Here is a 23,666-nt window from a genome sequence, read left to right on the forward strand (position 1 = left end):
TTGCGTACACTGGGGAGGGGGCAGGTAATTGCCTACACTGGGGAGAGGGGGGCAGGTAATTGCATACACTGGAGAGGGGCAGGTAGTTGCATACACTGCGGGGGAGGGGGCAGGTAATTGCATACACGTGGGGCAGCTGGTGGTAACATATACTGTATATACACATACATACACACATGCAATACAGCACTAACCATGAGAGATAGGCGGGGAAGATTCGGCTTCTGCTGTGGCTTCATAAGCTCTTTAGCTCCCTCTGCTGCTGACCATAGAGGTCTGCTGGCCATAGAGCACTGAGGAACAGCAGCCGTGCTCCCAATGTGCCACGCAGGAGGCCCTGGACGGTGACCCTGCAGAGATGGGGACATCTGCATGTCTCTGTCCGCAGGGATGGTGTTTCCTAAGAGATGGCGGGCCTGGAATTTCGTACCTCCTGCCCCCCTCCCCCTTGATCCAGCTCTGGATGAGTGTACATTTGTCCAATCCTACTGCAGACCCGGTCACATTTTCTACATACAATTCTTGCATGCACATTTGTCCTGCTGATCAAAATTTTGGTGTGGGGGTGGGGGGCAATGAGGAGGTATACTTTTACTCATACTTACCGTTTTTTAAAGTGTGCCCAACCAGCCACCTCCAAATTTATAATCTATCCTGAACCTCTGAGCCTGATTTTGTGTCTGTACAAAAAGGAAGCAGTGAGGTTGCAGTTCCCCATAATTCGTTATTTAATCCGCACCAGGCTGAGTCAACCCTTTGAGTGCCAACATCTGAGAGATTTTCAACATATCCGATACAAATGCCAGCGGCGCTCATATGTTATATAAATTCAAAATAAAAATGTTGCGTAAAAAGATTAGATTTCCTATATATGGTAATTACAGGTCATTATGATGAATACAAATGTTTGCTTCAATTCTCACACCTATTTTGACAAATTCACTTGGCACTCAAAGGGTTAAGAAGCCTCAAACTGGTCAGCCCAGGCCTGGAATTCCTTGGAAAGTGGGGACATCTGCTCAGTATAGCAAAGGGAATCGTAGAAAAGTCTACAGTAGTGGTGTTTTTCTATTTTAGATCTAGTGGATGTTTTTTCTGTGAATCGCACAATTGTAGTGAGACATTTTCTCTTTGCACAATATTATTTTAGTAAAGCATGAGACCCCACATGCCATTATAGTCCTCAAATTCATAAGTGTCTACTCATTATTGCTCTAATGCAGGGCTGGGCAACACCGGCCCCCCAGATGTTGGTGAACTACACATCCCAGGATACTTTGCATTAGTTTTGCTATGTGGCCATGCTGAAACTGATGCAAGGCATGCTGGGCTGTGTAGTTCATCAACATCTGGAGGGCCGGTGCTGCCCAGCCCTGCTCTATTGTGTTTTATTGTTTTGTGAATAGTTTCATATTTACTAACAAATGCTGCATGTGTTTGAAATTATTTTGTTCACATTTCTGTCTATAATGTTGCTGTTATTTCTCATGTTCTCTTGGGATCACAAGATGTTAGACTTTCTTGTCAAAATAATAAAGTGCTTGTACATAGGTCTTAAGTTTGTTGGAAATATTAATGGCCTCATTGTATGCTTCTAAGCAACATTTTTTGACTATGTAGTTATATGCCCCACCTCCGCTTTGGCTTTTATTATAAAACGGACTTCAACAACCAACATGCTTCACTATGTTTTCTGATTTCTGAGGAATTCTTTTTTTTTTTTTTCTGAGATAATCCAGTGTTTCCAATAAAGGTATGTTCATGGATCTTCAGAAGTGCTGATCAGTGTCCCTGAATTTGAAGTCTGCTGAAATAGTTCATGCCGGTTTGATTTTGTTTGCAGACGTTTTGTAGCTGTCCAGATTCGTTAATACATATATATTTATCAATGATTGTGCTGCTTGACACGCTAAATAGTAACCATTTCATAGATTGTTGTTCTTCCCTTTTCGTTGATCATATTATCTAAATATATTGGGGTTTGTCATGGTGTATGAAGTTGTGATGGCAAAAACAGTCTGTGTGTGTGTGTGTCTATGCTTTTAATGGAGTAAGTATTTTCATGAATACTTGGCTGTGTTCCATTTTGATTTGTCTTTAACTAAATATCTATTTTAAAGCTTTTGTTTGATATATCCTCCCTGGTACCGTAATAAGCTTTCTGAATCTATGTGAATATTAGATAGATTATATATTTGTAATGATATTGCTGATTTCTGACCAGTCATAATGACCACATTAGAATATAGTCAAGTGTGTACACTTATTGTCGCTGACTATGGGGGTTATTTTGGTTCACTATTTCTGACAAATTCCTTCTTAGATGGACAAAACCATGTGCACTGCAGGTGGGGCAGATGTTACTTGTGCAGAGAGGATTACATTTGGGTGGGGTTTTACTTCAAAGTGAGATCTATATTGCAGTGTAAAAATAAAAGCAGCCAGTATTTACCCTGCACAGAAACAAAATAACTCACCTAAATATAATTCTCTCTGCACATGTTACATCTGCCCCCTGCAGTGCACATGGTTTTGTCCATCTAAGAAGGATTTTGTCAGAGTGAACTAGAATAAGGCCCAATGTGCGCTTCCAGGATTCAGAGACCATCCTCTGTCAGACCTGCATGCAGGACGAAAGAGGACATTTCTTGCTAGTGCCATCCTTCAACAAGTACATGCACTCTGCCAGGTCCCTGTCGCGCAGTATGTTGCTGGGTACACTTTGACCCTTATTCAGATCTGATTGCAGTACAATTTTGTTCTCAAAATAGGCAAAACTATGTGCACTGCAAGTGGGGCAGATGTAACCTGTGCAGAGGGAGTTAGATTTGGGTGGGGTGTGTTGAAACTGAAATCTAAATTGCAGTGTAAAAATAATGCAGCCAGTATTTACCCTGCACAGAAACAAAATAACTCACCCAAATGTAACTCTCTCTATACAGCTTACATCTGTCCCACCTGCAGTGCACATGATTTTGCCCATTTTCAGAACAAATTTGTACTCGGAATAAGGGCCATTGACTAATGTGTACCCAGCTTAAGTTACCTATTTCATGTTCTAAAGCAAGTTGTGTAACGTGCCAAAAACTATACCATTAACAAAACTATAGTAGGCAGCTTTTTTTTTTGGGGGGGGGTCGTCTATTTTTGCTTGCTAGTACTATTTACGGGACTTGTACATCGAAACACTCTTATGCTGCTTTCAGACCGCATAACTGGCTTTGACCCTGTATTTGAAAACGTTTCCAAAAACGGGTCTGCCAGGTAAAACCCCTTTCACACCGCACCTCTTAAACGGTATATTACCGTTTAAGTGCCGATTTTTTTTGACACTGGCAGACCCGTTTTTGGAAACTTTCCAAATACAGGGTCAAAGCCAGTGCAGCCTTCAGCGCCGCCTCCATCCCCCCCCCTCCCCTCCCCTCTGTGCAGCCCCCCTCCCCTCCGTGCAGCCGGTACCTGAGTTCGGTTGCAGATCCCGGCAGTAGTAAGGACCGATGCGCTTATAAAAAAAGTGACTTTCGGAAAATGTCTGCCCCATAGGAAAATCCATTTTAAAAAACTGTCTTTCGTGTGGGGGTAGCCATTTTCCAAAAGTCACTTTTCCTATAAGCAGCTTCCTGCTGCTTATAAGAAAAGTGACTTTCGGAAAATGGCTGCCCCCACACGAAAGACAGTTTTTTAAAATGGATTTTTCTATGGGGCAGACATTTTCCGAAAGTCACTTTTTTTTATAAGCGCATCGGTCCTTACTACTGCCGGATCTACAACCGAACTCAGGTACCGGCTGCACGGAGGGGAGGGGGGGGCTGAAGACTGCACTGGGAGATCGGGGGATGTAACCCTGGGAGATCGGGTAATGTTAACGCGCGCGGGGGGTCGGCGGCGGGCGGCTCCAGTGCTATGAATATTTAATGAGCGCTCATTAAATATTCACTGCGCTGAATTTAGGACCCAGCCCATTGGCTGGGTCCTAAATACTGTTTCAGACCTGATTTTGATCCCAAAATACCGGGTCTGAAACGGGTAGGACCCTGCATTTTTCAAACCGGTTAATTGGATCTGCACCTTTCAGACCGCACAGATTACTGTTTTTTAAAACGGTAAAAAAACGGCAATATACCGTTTCCAAAGTGCGGTCTGAAAGGGGCATTATTCAGTCATGGATCAGACAACGTTTCATTACTCTTTACTGAGCAATTTCTTCAGGTCATGTTAAGAACTTGTTCAGTAAAGAGTAATGAAACGTTATCTGATCCATGACTATATATATATATATATATATATATATATCTCAAAGGGGGCTCAGCACTCACTACAACAAACTAACTCACCTTAACATTCAAATAATCAATTAAATAAATAATGTGGTTTTAGTTCATGAATTGATCAATGCATTTAAGCTTGCAGCCCATCGCCAAGGGACCCCATTTCACTGCAAGTCCTACACTAACAACTGATTTTCATGGGAACCTGGCAACTGTTTGCACGTCATAGCTAAAATGAACATGTGTTATTTTCCTGGGTTAAAGCTCAACTGCCATGTCCTTATGGCTTTTAAAGGTGAGACCATCCCAAACACAGCACCTGAATTAGTATTAAAGGGGCAGCTGTCACAGGTTTCAGGTAAATGAGCTTATCTAGGGTGCATGAGAAAGCTATGGTCACAGTAACAGAGGTTAATTCAAAATCAACCCAAATATATAGATACAGAATGGCGATGGGCTGCAAGCTTAAATGCATTGATCAATTCATGAACTAAAACCCCATTATTTATTTAATTGATTATTTGAATGTTAAGGTGAGTTAGTTTGTTGTAGTGAGTGCTGGGCCCCCTGTGTTTGTATTTACTAGAGAGTGTGGTCACAGGCCAATGCACCCCATCCTGGGAAGTGGGTGCTGTTTGCACCTCATTCTTAGGAATGGCGAGTGTGTTGGTACGTCTGTATCTGTGTGTGTGTGTGTGTGTGTGTGTGTGTGTGTGTGTGTGTGATATATATATATATATATATATATATATATATATATATATATATATATATATATATATATATATATATATATATATATGCAGGTACTTATGTATTATCTGGGCTCCCATGTTAAATGCACCCCATTTTTTCATACCCCTACTATCCAACTACGCATGGAGTTGATATTATATAGTGTGGCGAGCGCTATATATAAAGTATTCTGAAGAAAAGGAATTCTCGTGAGTATAATCCGATGTTTTTATTGTGATATTTGGTACATTTTTATTAAAATAAGGATATATTCTATTGATGGACTCACTATAATTTGTATATTGAGTGGAGCATCGCCATCTGGTGGTGATATCATTTATCACCACATACCACTTCTTGTTTCAACCTATATATAATCTCCTGCAGTGTAAAATCCCCAATGACACAAAATGACTGTGTAGGTTATTACTGATCTACTATTGTACATTATGATTAATTGTTATAAACCCTGTCTACTTTTTGTTTAACCCTTTCTTAAACATATAATTTGAGTCTGCCATCACAGCCTTCTCTGGCAGGGTATACAGCACTAGGTCGACACTCAAAATGTCAACATTGTTTTCTTTGGGGGGAGGGGGGGACGCGCTCCACGGTTTGCCGGGCGATGTGGAGTACCCAATTCATTTGGCGGGTTTTACTGGGTGCAGGAAACCCCTGCTGCTGCTCCGATCCTCTCTGCTGACGAAAGGGGGGGTGAGTGGGGGGTGGTTGCTCAGGTGATGCTCCGGTGGGGGAGAGAGTTGTGCATGGCGCTGACCTCCATCCAGGGGGGGTGGTGCTCCAAACTGCCGCCCTCCAGTGGCCGGCACCCTAGGAAAATGCCTAAGGCTGCCTAGTAGTGGCGCCGGCCCTGCTTCCCTGTGTCAGGATGTGAATTTAGGGCACATTCCCTGTGTCAGAATGTGAATTTAGGGCACATTCCCTGTGTCAGAATGTGAATTTAGGGCACATTCCCTGTGTCAGAATGTGAATTTTGGGCACATTCCCTGTGTCAGAATGTGAATTTCGGGCTCACTCCCTGTGTCCTAATGTTATATTTTGGCTCAAAACCTGTGTCCTAATGTGAATTTTGGCCTATTCTGTGAGGCATAATGAGTAAGGGGCGTATTGCACTGGGAAGGGAACATTTTTTGCACATGGGGAAACGCTGGTAGATCACCGGTAAGTAAATGTACAAAAAGTAGATCCTGGGTTACAAAAGTCCGGCCACCCCTGCTCTAGGGCGTGAAGTGAGAATAGAATAGTGTGCCGAGCACAGCAATGCACCATGCATGAAGCATGGCAAGCCAAGTGTGGGGACACAGTGCACCGATATGGTGCACATGTCAACTGTCGACATTCAGGACAATTTTTTTTTTTAAACCCATGTCAACCTAATGAACCTGTAAACCTTTTGAGTGTGACTACCTAAGGCCTGTCAACCTTCAGTGGTCAAACTCATGCATGTCGACGTAATATTCCACACCCCTCTGGCAGAGTTTCCTTCGCTGGGTGAGCAACTTTCTCTCCTATAACCTTAGAGGGTGACTGCATGCCCTGTGTACAGTCCTAATGGCAACAGATCACCTGATAGATAGGTCACTGTATCAATCTTTTATGTATTTATATAGATTAATCATGCTTTTGCTCATGCTCAAAGTATCTTTTCTAAAATTACACATCTACTATCAATTCACATACATACATACATACATACATACATACATCAGGGCCGAAACTAGGGTTTCCGGCGCCCGGGGCAAGGCAGTCTTTTGGTGCCCCCCCCCCCCCCTCCCCACCCTAGTGATGCTGCGCGCCGGAGGCGCGTTGAAATTTTCGGGGGGCGTGGCCTAATTTGGGGGCGTGGCCTATAATCGCTGCTCCCCCCGCGAGGCCACGCCCCCATTTTGCCGCTATGGGGGCATGACCCAGAGGCTCTGTGAGCCTCTAGCCATGCCCCCAGCCCCCATGCCCCCAGCCACACCGTAATGCCCATTACATACTATACAACACTGCAATGCCCATTACATACTATATAACACTACGCAATGCCCATGACATACTATATAACACCGCAATGCCCATTACAAATAAATACTCCGTAATGCCCATGTCATACTTTATAACACTAAGCAATGCCCATGTCATACTATATAACACGACGCAATGCCCATGACATACTGTATAACACACCATACACATTTGACACATCACACCATACACATTTGACACATAAGTGCCACTTACCTATATGCTCAATGCCAGGGGCTTCATGCCGATGCCAAGGTGGACTGAATTTGCTTGTTGCCGAGGGGGATAGATCTGTGCCTCTGTGCTCGTTGCCGAGGGGGATAGATCTGTGCCTCTGCTCGTTGCCAAGGGGGATAGATCTGTGCCTCTGCTCGTTGCCAAGGGGGATAGATATGTGCCAGTGTGCTCGTTGCCGAGGGGGATTGATCTGTGCCAGTGTGCTCGTTGCCGAGGGGGATTGATCTGTGCCTCTGTGCTCGTTGCCGAGGGGGATTGATCTGTGCCTCTGTGCTCGTTGCCGAGGGGGATTGATCTGTGCCTCTGTGCTCGTTGCCGAGGGGGATAGATCTGTGCCTCTGTGCTCGTTGCCGAGGGGGATTGATCTGTGCCAGTGTGCTCGTTGCCGAGGGGGATTGATCTGTGCCAGTGTGCTCGTTGCCAAGGGGGATAGAATGCCAGTGTGCTCGTTGCCAAGGGGGATAGAACCCCCCCCTCCCCCGCCTGCGGGAGGCAGACAGGCAGGCAGGCTTGTCAGTGTGCCTGTGCCTGCCTGCCCGTCCCCTCACGTCTCCCCCGCTGTATTCGCGGGAGAGACGTGCTGCTGCTGTGCTGTATGATTTTAACATTTCTAACTCCCGCTGCTGGACCGCTAGCCAATGGCCGTTCGCGGTCCAGCAGCCAATCAACTGGTGGCTGCTGGACCGCGAGCGGCCATTGGCTAGCGGTCCAGCAGCATATGCAGCACCGCAGCAGCACGTCTCTCCCGTATACACAGCGGGGGAGACGTGAGGGGACGGGAGCAGGGCAGCCAGCGGGGGAGCGGGGAGACTAGGGGGCGGCGGCGGGCGGCCATCTTTGATGTGGCAGCGGCTGCGGCGCTAGCTCCCCGCTGCTGCCGCTGGTCACACCAGCGTCCCCCTGCCTCCAGCGCCCCCTGCCTCCAGCGCCCCCTGCCTCCAGCGCCCGGTGCGCGTGCCCCCCCAGCCCCCCCCTAGTTACGGCCCTGCATACATACATACATACATACATACATACATACATACATACATACATACATATTTTTATACATACATATTTTTATACATATTTTTATACATACATACTTTCATACTTTTGCAGAGGTCTAGCTCACCACTCTTTACTAAGATATGGACTTGAACGATTTAAAGTGAATTGGTTGTGTATAAGGTCATGTAATACTGTATTTAGCATTCTTAACTTTTCTCTCTCGATAAATTTGTATTATGTATATTTATCTAAAATGAAAGTGCAGTTATTTTGCTTTCTTATTTTTAGGCAATGAATGTGAGGAACGTGCAATCAATTTCTACATACTTTTACAGTGTTTTCCACACTAAAGCCTATTAAGAGATTACTGTGCAAATATTTAATATATATAGTACAGTTAAGCCATGTATTTCTTCTTTGAACAATCCCTCTATATTTCTGAAAATATTACAGTCGTCAGATAAAAGCCACTGGGTCAACACAGGCCCATTCCCTGGATGTGAACTTTAACCCCTTCCCGACATTTGACGTACATTTACGTCATGGTCGGGAAGTACTTCCCGACACATGGCGTAAATGTACGTCATGGCTTTAAACTGTCACCGCGTCTATAGACGCGGTGACAGTTTAAACATGTCTGCTGTCCCTGACAGCAGACATGTCCCTGCATGCCCAGGGGGGGGGGCTGCGATGCCGCCCCCCCGTCGGCGATCGCTGTGATTGGCTGTTCAGTGTGAACAGCCATTCACAGCGTTTTCTGTGTCACCGGCGAATAACGTTCGCCGGTGACACAGGGATCGGAGGTGATTGGTGCTGTAAAGTACAGCACCAATCACCGCGGGGTGTAAGGGTGACTATGGTGTCACCCCACCTCACCCCGCCCGCCCCCAAAGGCCGTGATTGGTTCGTCGGACCGACGAACCAATCACAGCCATGGAGGGGGATTTAAACTAACGGTGACTGCACTGCAGACGCCATTCCGGTCTGGAATTGCGTGCAATGCGGTCACCGTGCCTAGCTGCCGCGATATACTGACCAGAACCTTGCAAAATACTTACCTGATCACTGCTTGGGATCTTGCTACTTGTTGTGACTTCCAGTGTTGTGCTGTGCTGTGTTGTACTGCTGCAGTGTCATCGAGTTTTAGATAGAGAGATAGAGAGAGAGAGATAGAGAGAGATAGAGAGGGCTAGTGACAGAGAGTGCTATATTTTGTGCTGCTGCAGTGTGATAGAGAGATAGATAGAGATAGATAGATAGAGAGATAGATAGATAGAGAGAGAGAGATAGTGACAGATTGTGCTATATATTTTTTATATAACTGACTGCTGCCCCCCCTTTTGTGCTGATCAGTATAAATTAACTGATCAGCAACTTTTTGGGGGCGCAGGTTTTTTTTTTAGATAGATATACCTGTCAGTGCTGCTGCTGCAGTGTCATAGATAGTGAGAGATAGAGAGAGATAGTGATAGAGACTGCTATATTTTGTGTCTGCTGCCCCCCTTTTGTGCACCCCCAGCAACTTTTTGGGGGTGCAGGGGTTATTTTTCATATATATAACTGTCAGTGCTGCTGCTGCAGTGTCATAGAGTGATAGTGAGAGATAGAGAGATAGAGAGAGATAGTGACAGAGAGTGATAGAGAGTGCTATATTTTGTGTCTGCTGCCCCCGCCTTTTGTGCTGATCACTATATCTGAGGTGATCAGCAACTTTTTGGGGGTGCAGAGTTTTTTTTTTTTTTTATATATACCTGTCAGTTGCTGCCAGTTGCACTGTCAGTTGCACCAAAGGTTGTGCACCTGCTGCCCCTCACTGGTAATCAGTGTCGCATCACTGATCACCTTTTTTTTTTTTTGAGGGTGCTGTGGGGTCTTTTTTTAATTTTTTTTTTACACACACTGTGATTTTGTGGGTGTCCTGTGGCCACTGTGCGCTGATCAGTGACGTACATCACTGATCAGCTTTTTCGGCACAGGGTTGATCTTCTTTTTTTTTGATCAAATTCCTGTTGCCTTTGAGCGCTGTTCAGTGACGGACATTACTGACCAACATCTGTGCTCAATTTTTGGCGCAGGACCTTTTTTTTTTTTTTTTTATTGGGATCAAATTCCTGTATAAAGTATTTTTTTTTTCTGCACTACATACACACTACATACCCCCCGGGTTGAAATAAAGTTTGTACCCCCCCCTACACTATACACGTGTTGAAACATTTCACTACCAGTAACACAAAAATAAAAATGGCATCCCAAATGTCATCCCAGTCATCCAGAAGAATGTATTCAGCGGAGGAGGCATATGCCATGCTTGACTCTGACACAGCCAGTGAGGCAAGTGGGGAATTTGAAGGATTCATCTTAAGCTCCTCTTCCTCCTCTAGTGATGAGGGACCCCCTCAAAGACGCCCCCGTAGAGCAGCTGAGACCCCCCCCCAATAATTGATCTTGTATGGACCCCACCACCAGACAATTTTGAGCCCCAGGTTCCTGAGTTTTTGGCCATGCCAGGAATCCAATTTGATTCCACAGGTCTCAGAGAAATTGACTTTTTCAAATTATTTTTCTCTGATGATTTTATAAATTTAATGGTGGACCAAACTAATTTATATGCCCAGCAGTTTATTGCTCAAAACCCCACGTCATCATTTGCTAGGTGGACCCCTGTAGATGCAGTAGAGATGATGACGTTTTGGGGTCTGGTGTTTCATATGGGCATAGTAAAAAAGCCAGAAATTAGGCAATATTGGAGTACAGATGTTCTGTACAGCACCCCACTTTACCGTATGGCCATGACCCGGAATCGTTTTGAGTTAATCCTTAAATTTTTGCATTACAACGATAATGCACAGTGCCCACCCAGAGATGATCCCACCTTTGACCGGCTATTCAAAGTCAGGCCGGTCATTGATCATTTCAGTGCCAAATTTGAAGAGATGTACATCCCAGATAAATTCATTTGCATAGACGAGTCCCTTATACATTTTAAAGGAAGGGTTAAATTCCGCCAGTACCTTCCCAGTAAGAGGGCAAGGTATGGCATAAAAATGTATAAGCTGTGTGAAAGCACCTCAGGGTACACCCACAGGTTTAGGGTATATGAAGGGAAGGATTCAAGAATTGAACCGCCAGAATGCCCCCCCTCCCTCGTAGGTGTTAGTGGAAAAATTGTCTGGGATTTAGGGCACCCCTTCCTGGATAAGGGTTATCACCTCTATGTGGATAACTTTTACACCAGCATCCCCCTGTTTAAGGCCCTTGGTTCAAGAGGTACAGCAGCTTGCGGTACTGTGCGCAAGAACCAAAGAGGCCTCCCAAAAACGCACATTGCCCAAGTAATGAGAAGGGGTGAAAGCAGGGGAATATGCACCGAAAATATGTTTTTGGTCAAATATAAGGACAAGAGGGATGTCCTTATACTGACAACAATTCACGGAGACAGTACCACCTCCGTCCCTGTACGAGGTACCAGTACCCACACCTCAAAACCTAATTGTATCCTGGATTACAATAGGTACATGGGCGGAGTGGATCTTTCAGATCAGGTACTGAAGCCGTACAGTGCCCTGCGGAAAACAAAAATCTGGTACAAGAAGCTGGCCGTGTATATCATCCAGATGGCACTGTATAACGCTTACGTGCTATTCCGTTCTACCAGCCAGAGGGGGACATTTATGCACTTTCAAGAGGAAGTCATAAAGGGCCTATTATTTGGGAACCAGCAGGCAGAGGGCCCCAGTACTTCTAGTACTGGCCCCCGTATTGTACCAGGGCAGCATTTTCCTGATGAAATCCCCTCCACTGGAAAAAAGGGCAGGACACAAAAAAGGTGCAAAGTTTGCTATAAAAAGGGAATAAGAAAGCAAACTATTTTCCAGTGTGACACTTGCCCCGACAAACCCGGCCTATGTATAAAGGAGTGTTTTAAAATATACCACACATCTATGGATTTTTAGGTTCATCATTTCACCGTGCTTCAGGGGTCTTGCTAATGCCACATAGCACCCACCATTCATTCCACCAGAATCTGAGCCGCAAAATCCAAAAATCACTCCTTCCCTTCTGAGTCCTGCCATGCACCCAACTGGTATTTTTTGGTCACATGTGAGGCATTGCCGTACTCGGGAGAAATTGGGGCACAGATTTTAGGGTGCTTTTTCTCCGTCATACCTTATGAAAATGAAAAATTTTGAGCCAGAACTGCATTTTTGTGTAAAAAAATGTAATTTTTCATTTTCACTGCCCAGTTGTATCAAAATTGGTGAAACCCCTGGGGGTTTGAAATGTACACTATACCCCTAGATGAATTCCCTGAGGGGTGTAGTTTGCAAAATGGGGTCACTTGTGGGGGGGTTCCACTGTATTGGTGCTTTGGGGGTCTTGCTAATGCGACATAGCACCCACCAACATTCCACCACCAAAAATCACTCCTTCCCTTCTGAGTCCTGCCATGCACCCAACTGGTATCATATGTGTCACATGTGAGGCATTGCCATACTCGGGAGAAATTGGGGCACAGATTTTGGGGTGCTTTGTCACCTTCATTCCTTGTGAAAATGAAAAATTTTGAGCCAGAACTGCATTTTTGTGTGAAAAATGTAATTTTTCATTTGCACAGCCCAGTTGTATCAAAATTGGTGAAACCCCTGGGGGTTTGAAATGTACACTATACCCCTAGATGAATTCCCTGAGGGGTGTAGTTTGCAAAATGGGGTCACTTGTGGGGGGGTTCCTAACTTTTAGCATCTTATGGTGCCTAGAAACCTACATGGTGCCTAAAAAATAATCTCATAAAAAGGAGGCTCCAAAATCAAGTAGGTGCTCCTTCTATTATGAAGCCTATGGTTTGGTCAACGTGCACACTAGGGCCACATATAGGATATTTATGAAAACAAAAGAATTGGGGGAATCAATTTTTAGTCACATTTCTCTAGTAAAATGTACTGTGTTCCTTAGAAAAATGTATTAAAATTGCAAATCTGCAAAAAAAATGAAATTTTGAAATTTCACCTACACTTTGTTTTAATTCCTGTGAAACACCTAAAGGGTTAACAAACTTCCAAAATGCTGTTTTGAATACTGTGAGGGGTGCAGTTTTTGAAATGGCATCATTTATGGGGGTGTCTCACATACAAGTCCCTCAAAGTCACATCAGAACTGAACTGGTCCCTAAAAAAATCAGTGTTTGAAATTTTCTTGAAAATTTGAAAATTTGCTATTCATATTGTAAGCCTCCTAGTGTCCAAAAAAATTAAAAGGAAGTTGAAATAATGATGGAAACATAAAGTAGACATATGGTCTATGTTAGTTATTAACTATTTTGAGTGGTATGATTATTTGTCTCACAAGCAGAAAATTTAACATTTTGCAAATTGCTAAATTTTCCATTTTTTTCCGACATTTTGGTATTTTTCACAAAAAAACACAGACTGTATCGACGAAAATTTACCACTAACTTGAAGTACAATGTGTCACGAAAAAACAATCTCAAAATCACTGGGATAAGTAAAAGCAAAAAAAAGTTATCCCCACTTAAGTGATACATGTCAGATTTGAAAAAAAGGGCTCTGTCAGGAAGGCAAAAACATGCTGTGTCAGGAAGGGGTTAAGGGTATATTGACCAAAGCTGGGTATTATAGAAGTGGAAATGTTGTCCAACCAACAGATTCTAACTATTAACATTCAAAAGGTTTGCGTTAAATGCTTCATAAAATCTGTTGATGGTTTGTATTAAAGAAATGGATATGTTGCCCACAGCAATTTAGTAAATGTACCCCATGGTGTTAGGGACCCACCATATAATGTCACCTTATTGGTTGATTGGAATGAAAAATCTGCCAATGGATTAGAGCAAATGAATAGCAGTCATTTGATCCCTAACCCCAGAAACAAACTAAATCAGCTGTTGATGAAGTACATATCCCAGCATGCCCTTAATCAGCTGCAGCATGGCCAAATACAAAAATAAGGCAAGGCATGATTGGATGTGCAGCTCATTTATAGCTGGAGGGCTGCTTATTGCCCAGTTCTGGTCTAGTATATGCTCAGCTGTGTGATTTATTAGGCGGTGTGACAAGGATCACACGGGGACTCAGATGATGACTTTATTTATTTTTGAAGATGCAGGTCACGGGATAGAAGTTTAATTCCAAAGGGAAGCGTGGTTACAAGCAGTAGCATACAGGCAATCCCGGCATAACAGACTTGTGCATGGGCTCCAATGGTCCCTACCATAGACGACACCCTGGCCTATCGCTTGGGCGGCTAATCCACCATCAAGAGCAAGCTGACTCTGCCTGGGAAACCCTTCTATCGGGAAATCCCAGGTGCTGCTAATTACACCCTGATGATTGGGGGAGGTTCCAGGACCCTGTGTGCACACCTTTCCTTAAAAGTATTTGTGTGGCAGAGAACTGTCCGTCTTTCTATTATAGCTTGATACTAATCTGTACAGTATATCAAAAAAATGTCCCCTTTTAGAATTGGAGATAAAAACTCCTTAAAATGGCTACTGTGTACCACTGAAATCAATGAAAAATAGCTTTAAAATAGTATTATATTTATGTTTAACTATGTTGCGATTTTGTCAGCGGGGATGTGCGGACTGCGACTTGCGGGTTTGAGTGTAGCTCTGTTTGGTATCACCCTTCCAATGGGTGACTACCAGTTGCGGGCCCCACCCACCTAGTGACGCCACTGGGTGCTACATACCTTTTTGAGCTATATTTGTAAGGCTGATTTTATGATCCTGAATAAGGGTGCAGACTCTTTTATACATTTCGGCTACAGTAGTGGTTATTGCTGACATTCAACATGTATTATCTGTTTGTTTCTGGCCAAGCCCCATACACCCCAGACAACCCACACAGTGGGCAATATATTAAACTACAGTAAATCTTCTGCAGGTAGGCAAATTGAGCATTCACACCGAACCATATCGGTAAACTATATTAAGGTGCCCACACACTAGAACAATTTTTTTGCTGATTGGTTGATTTCCGACCGATCAGCTGAAAATTGGCTGACCTTTTTTTTTTTAACGATAATCGGTCCAAAATCGTCCGATATCGGTCAGATACACGCTCCCGCAGATCTTTTGCAAAATCTTTTGATCTTACATGCTGCATGAAAGATCAGAAAATTGAGCAAAAGATCCATAGGAATGCACATGGGAGCTTAAAAGAAATCGTTGGTAAATGTGTGCTTGCCTGAAATCTTTTGTCCGGGGCGGACAAACGATTTGAAGGCTAATTTATGCGCACATCTTAAGATCGCAGATCTTTCTAGTGATGTCACTGGGACCCGCTGAATATGCAGGTTGTCTGTATAACCAAAATCGACCTGCATTTCCAGCCAATGGGGAAGGGTCATTAACAATACACGGTCATTAACAACATTAAATATAAACACTAGAATTTTTTTAAAAGAGATCACTCAGAAGGATATATATATATATATATATATATAATCTTCTTTATTTTGTTTTTATAGCAAAAAATAAAGATTAAGTAGATTTACAGTATGTCTTGGGTGCATTGGATCAGCTATAATATAAGTCAAACACTTTATTGGTATGTATTAAAATGGTTCAATATTATAAACTCAAATGGTGAAATATTAAAAGAAGAGTGCAAAAGTAAGGAAATAGTGTTTTCAAAATTAATATTTCTAATGGCCATTATTATGTATTTGTCCTATTATTATATAGCAGTCTGTTGCTAATTAGCTATACTTGTTAGCTTTAGCAGGTCAGATGCTAAACACTATCTCCTAGTTTATAGGTCTGGATGTTTCCAATTTTGTCTGAGACCTAAAATATGGCATTGAGCAAATGTTACTCCCCTCAGCTGTTTGCAGTCACTCAGATGTTCACATGCCAAAATTATATTTCTCTACCATCCGATGGGATACTGGGTTCAATACTATGGGGATAGAGATCCTCCGCAGGAGAGACAGGCACATTAAAACTTTGTGTGGGTGCACTGGCTCCTCCCCTCTATCTCCCTCCACTAGTCAGTTTAGAAAAATGTGCTTCAGTAGAGGCAGTGCTTCTGGATGCTCCAGAGTTTTTTCTACAAGTTTTTATTTAGTTATTTTGGGGCTTTGTAGGAGTCAGGGGAAGGGTCAGTCCCCGGCCTCTTAAGGCACAGAGCTGACCCTGCTGCAGGACATCCATCCTGTGTGGGGCTTGTCATCGCACAACATTGCGCTGTAGCGAGCAAGCCCCCCCCAGCTGCCGCACACCCGTGACAGGTCTGAAGATGTCTGTGGTGAGTGTACTGGTTGAGGGTCCCACAAGGGGACACCCCAGCCGTTGGTGCGGCAAGATGGCGGCGACAGTGCTCACGCAGGGACCGTGTGAAACCCCCCCCCATCATCAGACTGGCATAGGGGGATTGCCGCTGGACCACTGGCTTTGTGCCAGTATAAATATCAGGAAGCGCTAGCTCTGTGTACAGGGGGTGGAGCTTCACTCAGAGCAGGACCAGGCTCCGCTGGGCGCGCACTGTCTCTGCTTCCTGCTTCTTCATGCTTCCACAGGTCGCCATTACAGCTCCTCTGTGGCGTGGTGGATCCTGATCCTTGCAGCATGGCAGAGACAGCAAGTTATAAAAGTGATTTAGCGCTACAGCGTTACCTAGCTTTGTATATTTACACAGTGTTCATTTATCACTGTTATGCAACCAGCTCTCTCCCACATCTGTGAGATAAGGTTTACGGTGTCCTGGTCCCCCATTTTGCTCTGATTTCTATCCCACTGGCTAGTTAAGCACTTGTTTAACACACTGCAGTAGACTCTAACACATAGTGTACACTGATATCTTCATACTGTGTATAGATACAGTTTGATTGAGGTGTGTGGGGTTTAGGTGCAGCCTCATCATGGTAAAGAAATTAACCTGCATGGTGTGCAGCACAAAATTCATACCAGCGTCCGTTTCAAGTTACCTGTGAACCTTGTATGTTGCCACAGCCTAGTGGTGGGGCCAATCAGGTCAGTGGGGTACCCCCACAACTTGTTGGGGGGTCGCAGGCAGATAGTCCAGAGCGTGCTTGGGCCAGCAGTGTTTTAATGCTCTGTTGCTTCCCAGCTGTCTACAAAGACTCAGCAGACACAAAGGGTGCAGAGGGAACTGGCCATTTTGTCTGCAAGGGTTGATATTCTCACTCCTCCGCCTGCACAGCCTCAAAAGAGGCCTGCTGCGGCAATGGCCCCTGCTACAGGCTGGAGTTCGCTAAGCCCCCTCCCTGACGATATTTCATGTCGGCCCTTCCAGCTTCAATGGTCGGATTCTCAAGCTCCTTCAGTCACGGGTAATTCTACCGGTTCCAAGGCAGGAACAAGGTCAGGGATACTATTCCAACCTATCCCTTGTACCAAAGCCGGACGGCTCAGTAAGGCCCATTCTGAATCTGAAATCACTGAACCCCTTCTTCAGGTGTTCAAATTCAGTCACTCTGTTCAGTAATTGCCAGTCTGGAACGAGGGGAGTTCATAGTCTCCATAGTTGTGAAGGACGCCTACTTGCACATCCCAATTTGGCCCCCACATCAAATCTTCCTAAGATTTGTGCTGGGAAACGACCATTACCAGTTTCGGGCGATACCCTTCGGGCTGTCTACGGCTCCGCACGTCTTTACGAAGATAATGGCAGAAATGATGTCCCTTCTCAGGCTTCAAAGGGTAAATGTGATACCTTATCCAGACGACCTGCTGATCAAGGCAGGTTCGGAAGAGGCCTTGAGGAGTGCCCTGAATCTGACCGTGCAACTTCTAAGAGACCATGGATGGATTTTAAATATTCCAAAGTCCTCGTTGATCTCGAGCCAAAGAATGGTGTTCCTGGGCATGGTTATGGATATGACGGAACAAAAGGTTTTCCTGCCAGTGGAAAAAGACACTGCACTAAAGCAACTGGCAAGAGAGGTCCTAACAGACCACTCTGGTTCCAGTTCATCTCTACCTCAGGTTGTTGGGCAAAATGGTGGCTTCGTTCGAAGCTATCCAGTTTGGTTGATTCCACTCCAGAACCTTCCAGCTGGATATTCTGACGAAGTGGTCAGTCTCCCCTGCAAGTAAGATTTGCCTGGCAACTCGGACCAAGCTCTCTCTACAGTGGTGGCTCTATTCGCCCAATCTATTGGCGGGTCGGTGTTTCCTGATCCAGGACTTGCTTCTGTTAACCATGGACGCCAGTCTGAGAGGTTGGGGAGCTGTGACGCAGGGGTCCGTCTCGAAGGTCGATGGTCTCCACTGGAATCCAGGTTGCACATAAACAAACTGGAGTTAGGAGGAGTTTACTATGCTCTGTTACAGGCGGCTCCGCTGTTACAGGGCAGGGCAGTGCAAGTCCAGTCGGACAACGCGACTACGGTTGCGTATATCAACTGTCAAGGAGGGACGAAGAGCATGCCTTGCATGAGGGGAAACAACCAAGATCTTCTCCTGGGCATAGCACTGTGGCCAATCTTCATACCGGGAGTCGACAACTGGGAGGCGGACTTCCTAAGTCGTCACAACCTCCATCCCGGGGAATGGGGACTTCACCCTCAAGTGTTCAGTGCCATCGTGGACCTGTGGCGGCTCCCTCAGATAGACCTTATGGCCTCGCGGCTGAATCACAAGCTGGACAGGTACTGTGAACGGACCAGGGATCCAGGGGCGGTAGCTGTGGATGCCCTAACTTGATCATTGGATTTCCGGCTAGTGTACCTGTTTCCTCCGCACCCATTACTGGTGCTGGTGCTGAAACGGATTTGGCATCAAAGGGCATAAGCCATTCTTGTGGCACCAGACTGGCCTTGAAGGGCCTGGTACGGGGACATTCAGGCCATGCAAGTGGAAGACCCATGGCATCTACCTCTAAGAAAAGACCTACTCTTTCAGGGGCCATTCGTCTATCAGGACTTACAGCTGCTACGTTTAACGTCCTGGAGGTTGACCGGCAGATCTTAGGCCATAAGGGCCTACATCCCTCGGTCATTGTCACCATGACGAAAGCCAGGAAGCCAGTTACTACTTCTCACTACCATGTAATATGGCGGAAATACGTGGCCTTGTGTGAGAAGAATAGCTTACCACCAGCCGTATTTCATCTGAACAATCTGTTAAGATTTCTTCAGGCTGGCTTGGAGCTGGGACTTCGATTTGGGTTCCTTGAAGGTCCAGATCTCGGCTCTGTCTGTTTTTTTTTTTTTTACAAAAGAAACTGGCGGCCTTGCCTGAGGTTCAAACCTTTTTACAAGGGGTTCTGAGGATTCAGCCTCCTTTTTGTTCCGCCTACTGCGCCTTGGGACTTGGATGTGGTTCTAACCTTTCTGAAGTCCTCTTGGTTTGTTTCATTGGGAAATTCTGAGTTAAAACCTCTTACTTGGAAGACTGTTGTCCTGCTGGCCTTGGCTTCAGCCAGGCGGGTGTCTGAGCTTGGCGCGTTGTCATGTAAGAGCCCTTACCTGGTGTTTCGTGAAGATCAGGCAGAGCTCAGGACAAGGCCGCACTTCTACCTAAGGTTGTGTCGGCGTTCCACCTCAACCAACCTATTGCTGTTCCTTCCAGTGCGGCACATCCAGATATACCTCCTTTCTTGGATGTGGTCCACACTCTAAAGGTGTATGTTAAGTGCACAGCCAGAATCATTAAGCCGGATAGTCTTTGTGCTTTATGATGCACAGAAGAAGGGCTCTCCTGCTTCTACGTTGGATTCGATGCACGATTCAACAGGCATATGCAAAGGCTGGTTTGTCTCTTCCACCATCGTTGAAGGCCCATTCAACCAGATCCGTAGGGACTTCTTGGGCGGCTGCCCGGGGGGTCTCGGCCCTGCAGCTTTGCAGGGCTGCAACTTAGTCAGGTCATCACACATTTGTAAGGTTTTAAAGATTTGACACTCTGGCCAGGGAGGATTCCCAGTTCGGACAAGCGGTTCTACAGCAGACTCCGCACATACCCGCCTGTTCTGGTAGCTTTGGGACCTCCCCATAGTATTGAACCCGGTATCCCATTGGAGGTAGAGAAAATAGGATTTTGGGTACCTACCGGTAATTCCTTTTCTCGTAGTCCGTATGGGATACTGGGAGCCCGCATCTGTGCGGCATTCCTGCTGTAAGACACTGTTCCTTACAATGTTAGGGCTTGTTGCCTTGTCATATTTGACTTTATTCAACAGTTTAATGGGAAAGGTCACTTATCAGGCGCTTGGGGTCTTATGTTCTGCGCTGTTGTCTCCAAATCATTCAGCACATAGAAATAAATGAATAAAACTGGATAGTGAAGTATGTCAAACACCAGTATATCATTTAATAACACTTAAACCATTTAAAAAGCACAATAAATTGATAGGCACATAAACAAATTAAAAACTCCAGAATAATAAGCACTAGAAGGTAAAGTGCATGTGCATCCAAGGCAAGGCAAAAGTTGGAGAATTACCCAATCTTATGGGAACTGAGTTCTCACCAGTCCCATACACGTTTTTAGATGTAGTTTCTCCAGGGCACATCAGCTGGGCGCTTATGCTGCCGAATTGTCCTGGTCCAACAGTCACTTTGTCCGCCTCATACACAGTCCACCAACGCGTTTCTTCCTCCGTAGAGGACTTTTTCAAGGTGTCCTGCATCACTGTGTATGAGCCCTTTAAATACTCAATCTTTTCCCGCTTCCTGGCCAGACTCTAATTAATTCTTTAGAACTACGTGTCCCATAGTCCTTTGCCAGAAACAGCGGGACTTCCTGTTTGCCGCTGCCGGCTTACAGGGTAACCTTAGCAACCCTGACGCTCTGACGCAGCAGAGCGCCGGGTGCATTCTCACATTGCTCCCGGTCCGGCACATATTAGGATCCTTGTAGTGTGGTGAGCTGTTTGTTAAAATTCATATAGTGCCGTAACGTCACTTCCGGTCTCACTTTTTAATTATACCTCTTTCTTAATTATATTCTTAATTCTATTCTTTATATCCGGTAAATCCATTGGTATTTTAAATATGTTTTTTATATAAATGTCTTTTAACAATATTTGATGTGTAACTTATGTTCCGTTTATATCTATAGATATATATGAGAACACGAAGCGGAGGGATAAGACAAGGCGTCCCTGTTGCCTAGTTACCAAACACACTACCCGAAGTCACGGCATTCTTAAGAGGAATCCTGGGAGCTGTAGTCACTCTAGATCAGGGCTGGGCAATTGCGGCCCTCCAGATGTTGAGGAACTACACATCCCAGGATGCTTTGCATTAGTTTTGCTATGTGGCCATGCTGAAACTGATGCAAGGCATGCTGGGATGTGTAGTTCCTCAACATCTGAAGGGCCGCAATTGCCCAGCCCTGCTCTAGATGAGACCGGAAGTGACGTTACGGCACTATATGAATTTTAACAAACAGCTCACCACACTACAAGGATCCTAATATGTGCCGGACCGGGAGCAATGTGAGAATGCACCCGGCGCTCTGCTGCGTCAGAGCGTCAGGGTTGCTAAGGTTACCCTGTAAGCCGGCAGCGGCGAACAGGAAGTCCCGCTGTTTCTGGCAAAGGACTATGGGACACGTAGTTCTAAAGAATTAATTAGAGTCCGGCCAGGAAGCGGGAAAAGATTGAGTATTTAAAGGGCTCATACACAGTGATGCAGGACACCTTGAAAAAGTCCTCTACGGAGGAAGAAACGCGTTGGTGGACTGTGTATGAGGCGGACAAAGTGACTGTTGGACCAGGACCTTCGGCAGCATAAGCGCCCAGCTGATGTGCCCTGGAGAAACTACATCTAAAAACGTTTATGGGACTGGTGAGAACTCAGTTCCCATAAGATTGGGTAATTCTCCAACTTTTGCCTTGCCTTGGATGCACATGCACTTTACCTTCTAGTGCTTATTATTCTGGAGTTTTTAATTTGTTTATGTGCCTATCAATTTATTGTGCTTTTTACATGGTTTAAGTGTTATTAAATGATATACTGGTGTTTGACATACTTCACTATCCAGTTTTATTCATTTATTTCTATGTGCTGAATGATTTGGAGACAACAGCGCAGAACATAAGACCCCAAGCGCCTGATAAGTGACCTTTCCCATTTTTCTGTTTTTATGGTGTTTTGGTGAAGGTTTTTTGAGGAACCTTAGTGGAAAGGACACCAAATAGGCAGCTACATGCGCAACAGAGCCGCTCTTTAACCCTTGTTCACATTTATTCAACAGTTATTGGTGAACTCAGAAGTTATGATTGACCTCTTTTCTTATTTTTATTTTTTTGGTATGGGTGTACTGTGAGAATCTCACCACATTATTTGTTCACATACCTCCTCACATAGCTCTCCTTCGGCACAGTTTTTCATTAACTGACTAGTGGAGGAGCCAGTGCACCCACATCTAAAGTTTTAATGTGCCTGTCTTTTTCATGCGGAGGATCTCTATCCCCATAGTATTGAACCCAGTATCCCATATGGACTACATGAAAAGGATTTACTGGTAGGTACCTAAAATCCTATTTTCAACACACTGCTAAACCTATATATGTACACATGTAGCTGAATGTACTACAGTATATTCTTGTACTTGGAATTATACTCAGTGGGGTGTCCTTGGATCTAAATTGATCACTATTTGGTGCGATTTCCCCCTTTCGTTTTATGTATCTTTAAATGTTTATTTCTTCTTTGGGGTGCCTTGGTCCCACAGGGATTACATCGGGGGTTGTAGGCGGATCCAGAGGACCGGGCACCAGCTTCTCCAAAGCTTTCAGAGCTTCCAATCATGCCTGGCCCCCTCTCCCCTATAACCCCGCCTCCATGCTAGGCTAGCCAGTTTTTTGTTGGTGCCAGGAAGCAGGTGCACCTGTGGTTTTCTCCTGGGATTGCTCCATAGCAATCCCAAGCTTTTTACTTCTTCTTTTTACACTGAGCGGGCAGCGCTGCTGATATTGCGCCGCAGCGCTTCTGCTCTGTCCCCATATATTCTGGGTACTTTCAGAGCTGCCTCTGCTTGTTAATACAGCAGTGTGCTTTGCTGATAATAAAGCGTTTATAAATATCTGGGTACTTGTGTAATAGCACGGCGCCCGGCTACACTATGTTTTCAGCGTAGGCTAAGCTACGCTGTCAGTGTAGCCCAACGGCTACTTAGCGTAGTGACTCCGCGGCAGCCTGGCTCTGTCCCTGGTGTCCATGGCAAGCCTAGTGTGCGCCTCACACATCGTCGGTAACCGCCAGATCCCCTGCGCTGGTGGACCCCGGCCGAGAGGGGGATCATGCGGTCGCCGGCGGAAAGGCACTCCAGCTGTCTGAGACGCAATTGCAATTAATGCGGCAGGGTACGGCCACCCTGCCCTTGTCCACTTCAGGAAGACTGGGTTAGGGGGTTCGATAGCACGTGCGTCTCCTGCACAAAAGGGGGTTATGCGGACACAAGTGCGTCTGATG

General features: G+C 45.1%; 1 protein-coding gene across 3 annotated transcripts in view; it reads left to right on the forward strand.

Annotated features, from left to right (window-relative positions):
* Positions 1 to 23,666, forward strand: part of SLC39A10 (solute carrier family 39 member 10) — a 129,018-nt gene that overhangs the window by 42,937 nt on the left and 62,415 nt on the right. The window contains exon 1 of one of the 3 annotated variants that reach the window (XM_083153501.1): positions 1,733 to 1,753. The exons of the other annotated variants lie outside the window; for them this stretch is intronic. The gene's annotated coding sequence lies outside the window, so the exon portion shown is untranslated. Of the gene's footprint in view, positions 1 to 1,732; positions 1,754 to 23,666 lie in introns of those variants that run through there. 3 annotated transcript variants of the gene reach the window in all.

Source organism: Crinia signifera, chromosome 7 (genome assembly GCF_055691185.1).
Source record: "Crinia signifera chromosome 7, ASM5569118v1, whole genome shotgun sequence".
NCBI lineage: Eukaryota > Metazoa > Chordata > Amphibia > Anura > Myobatrachidae > Crinia > Crinia signifera.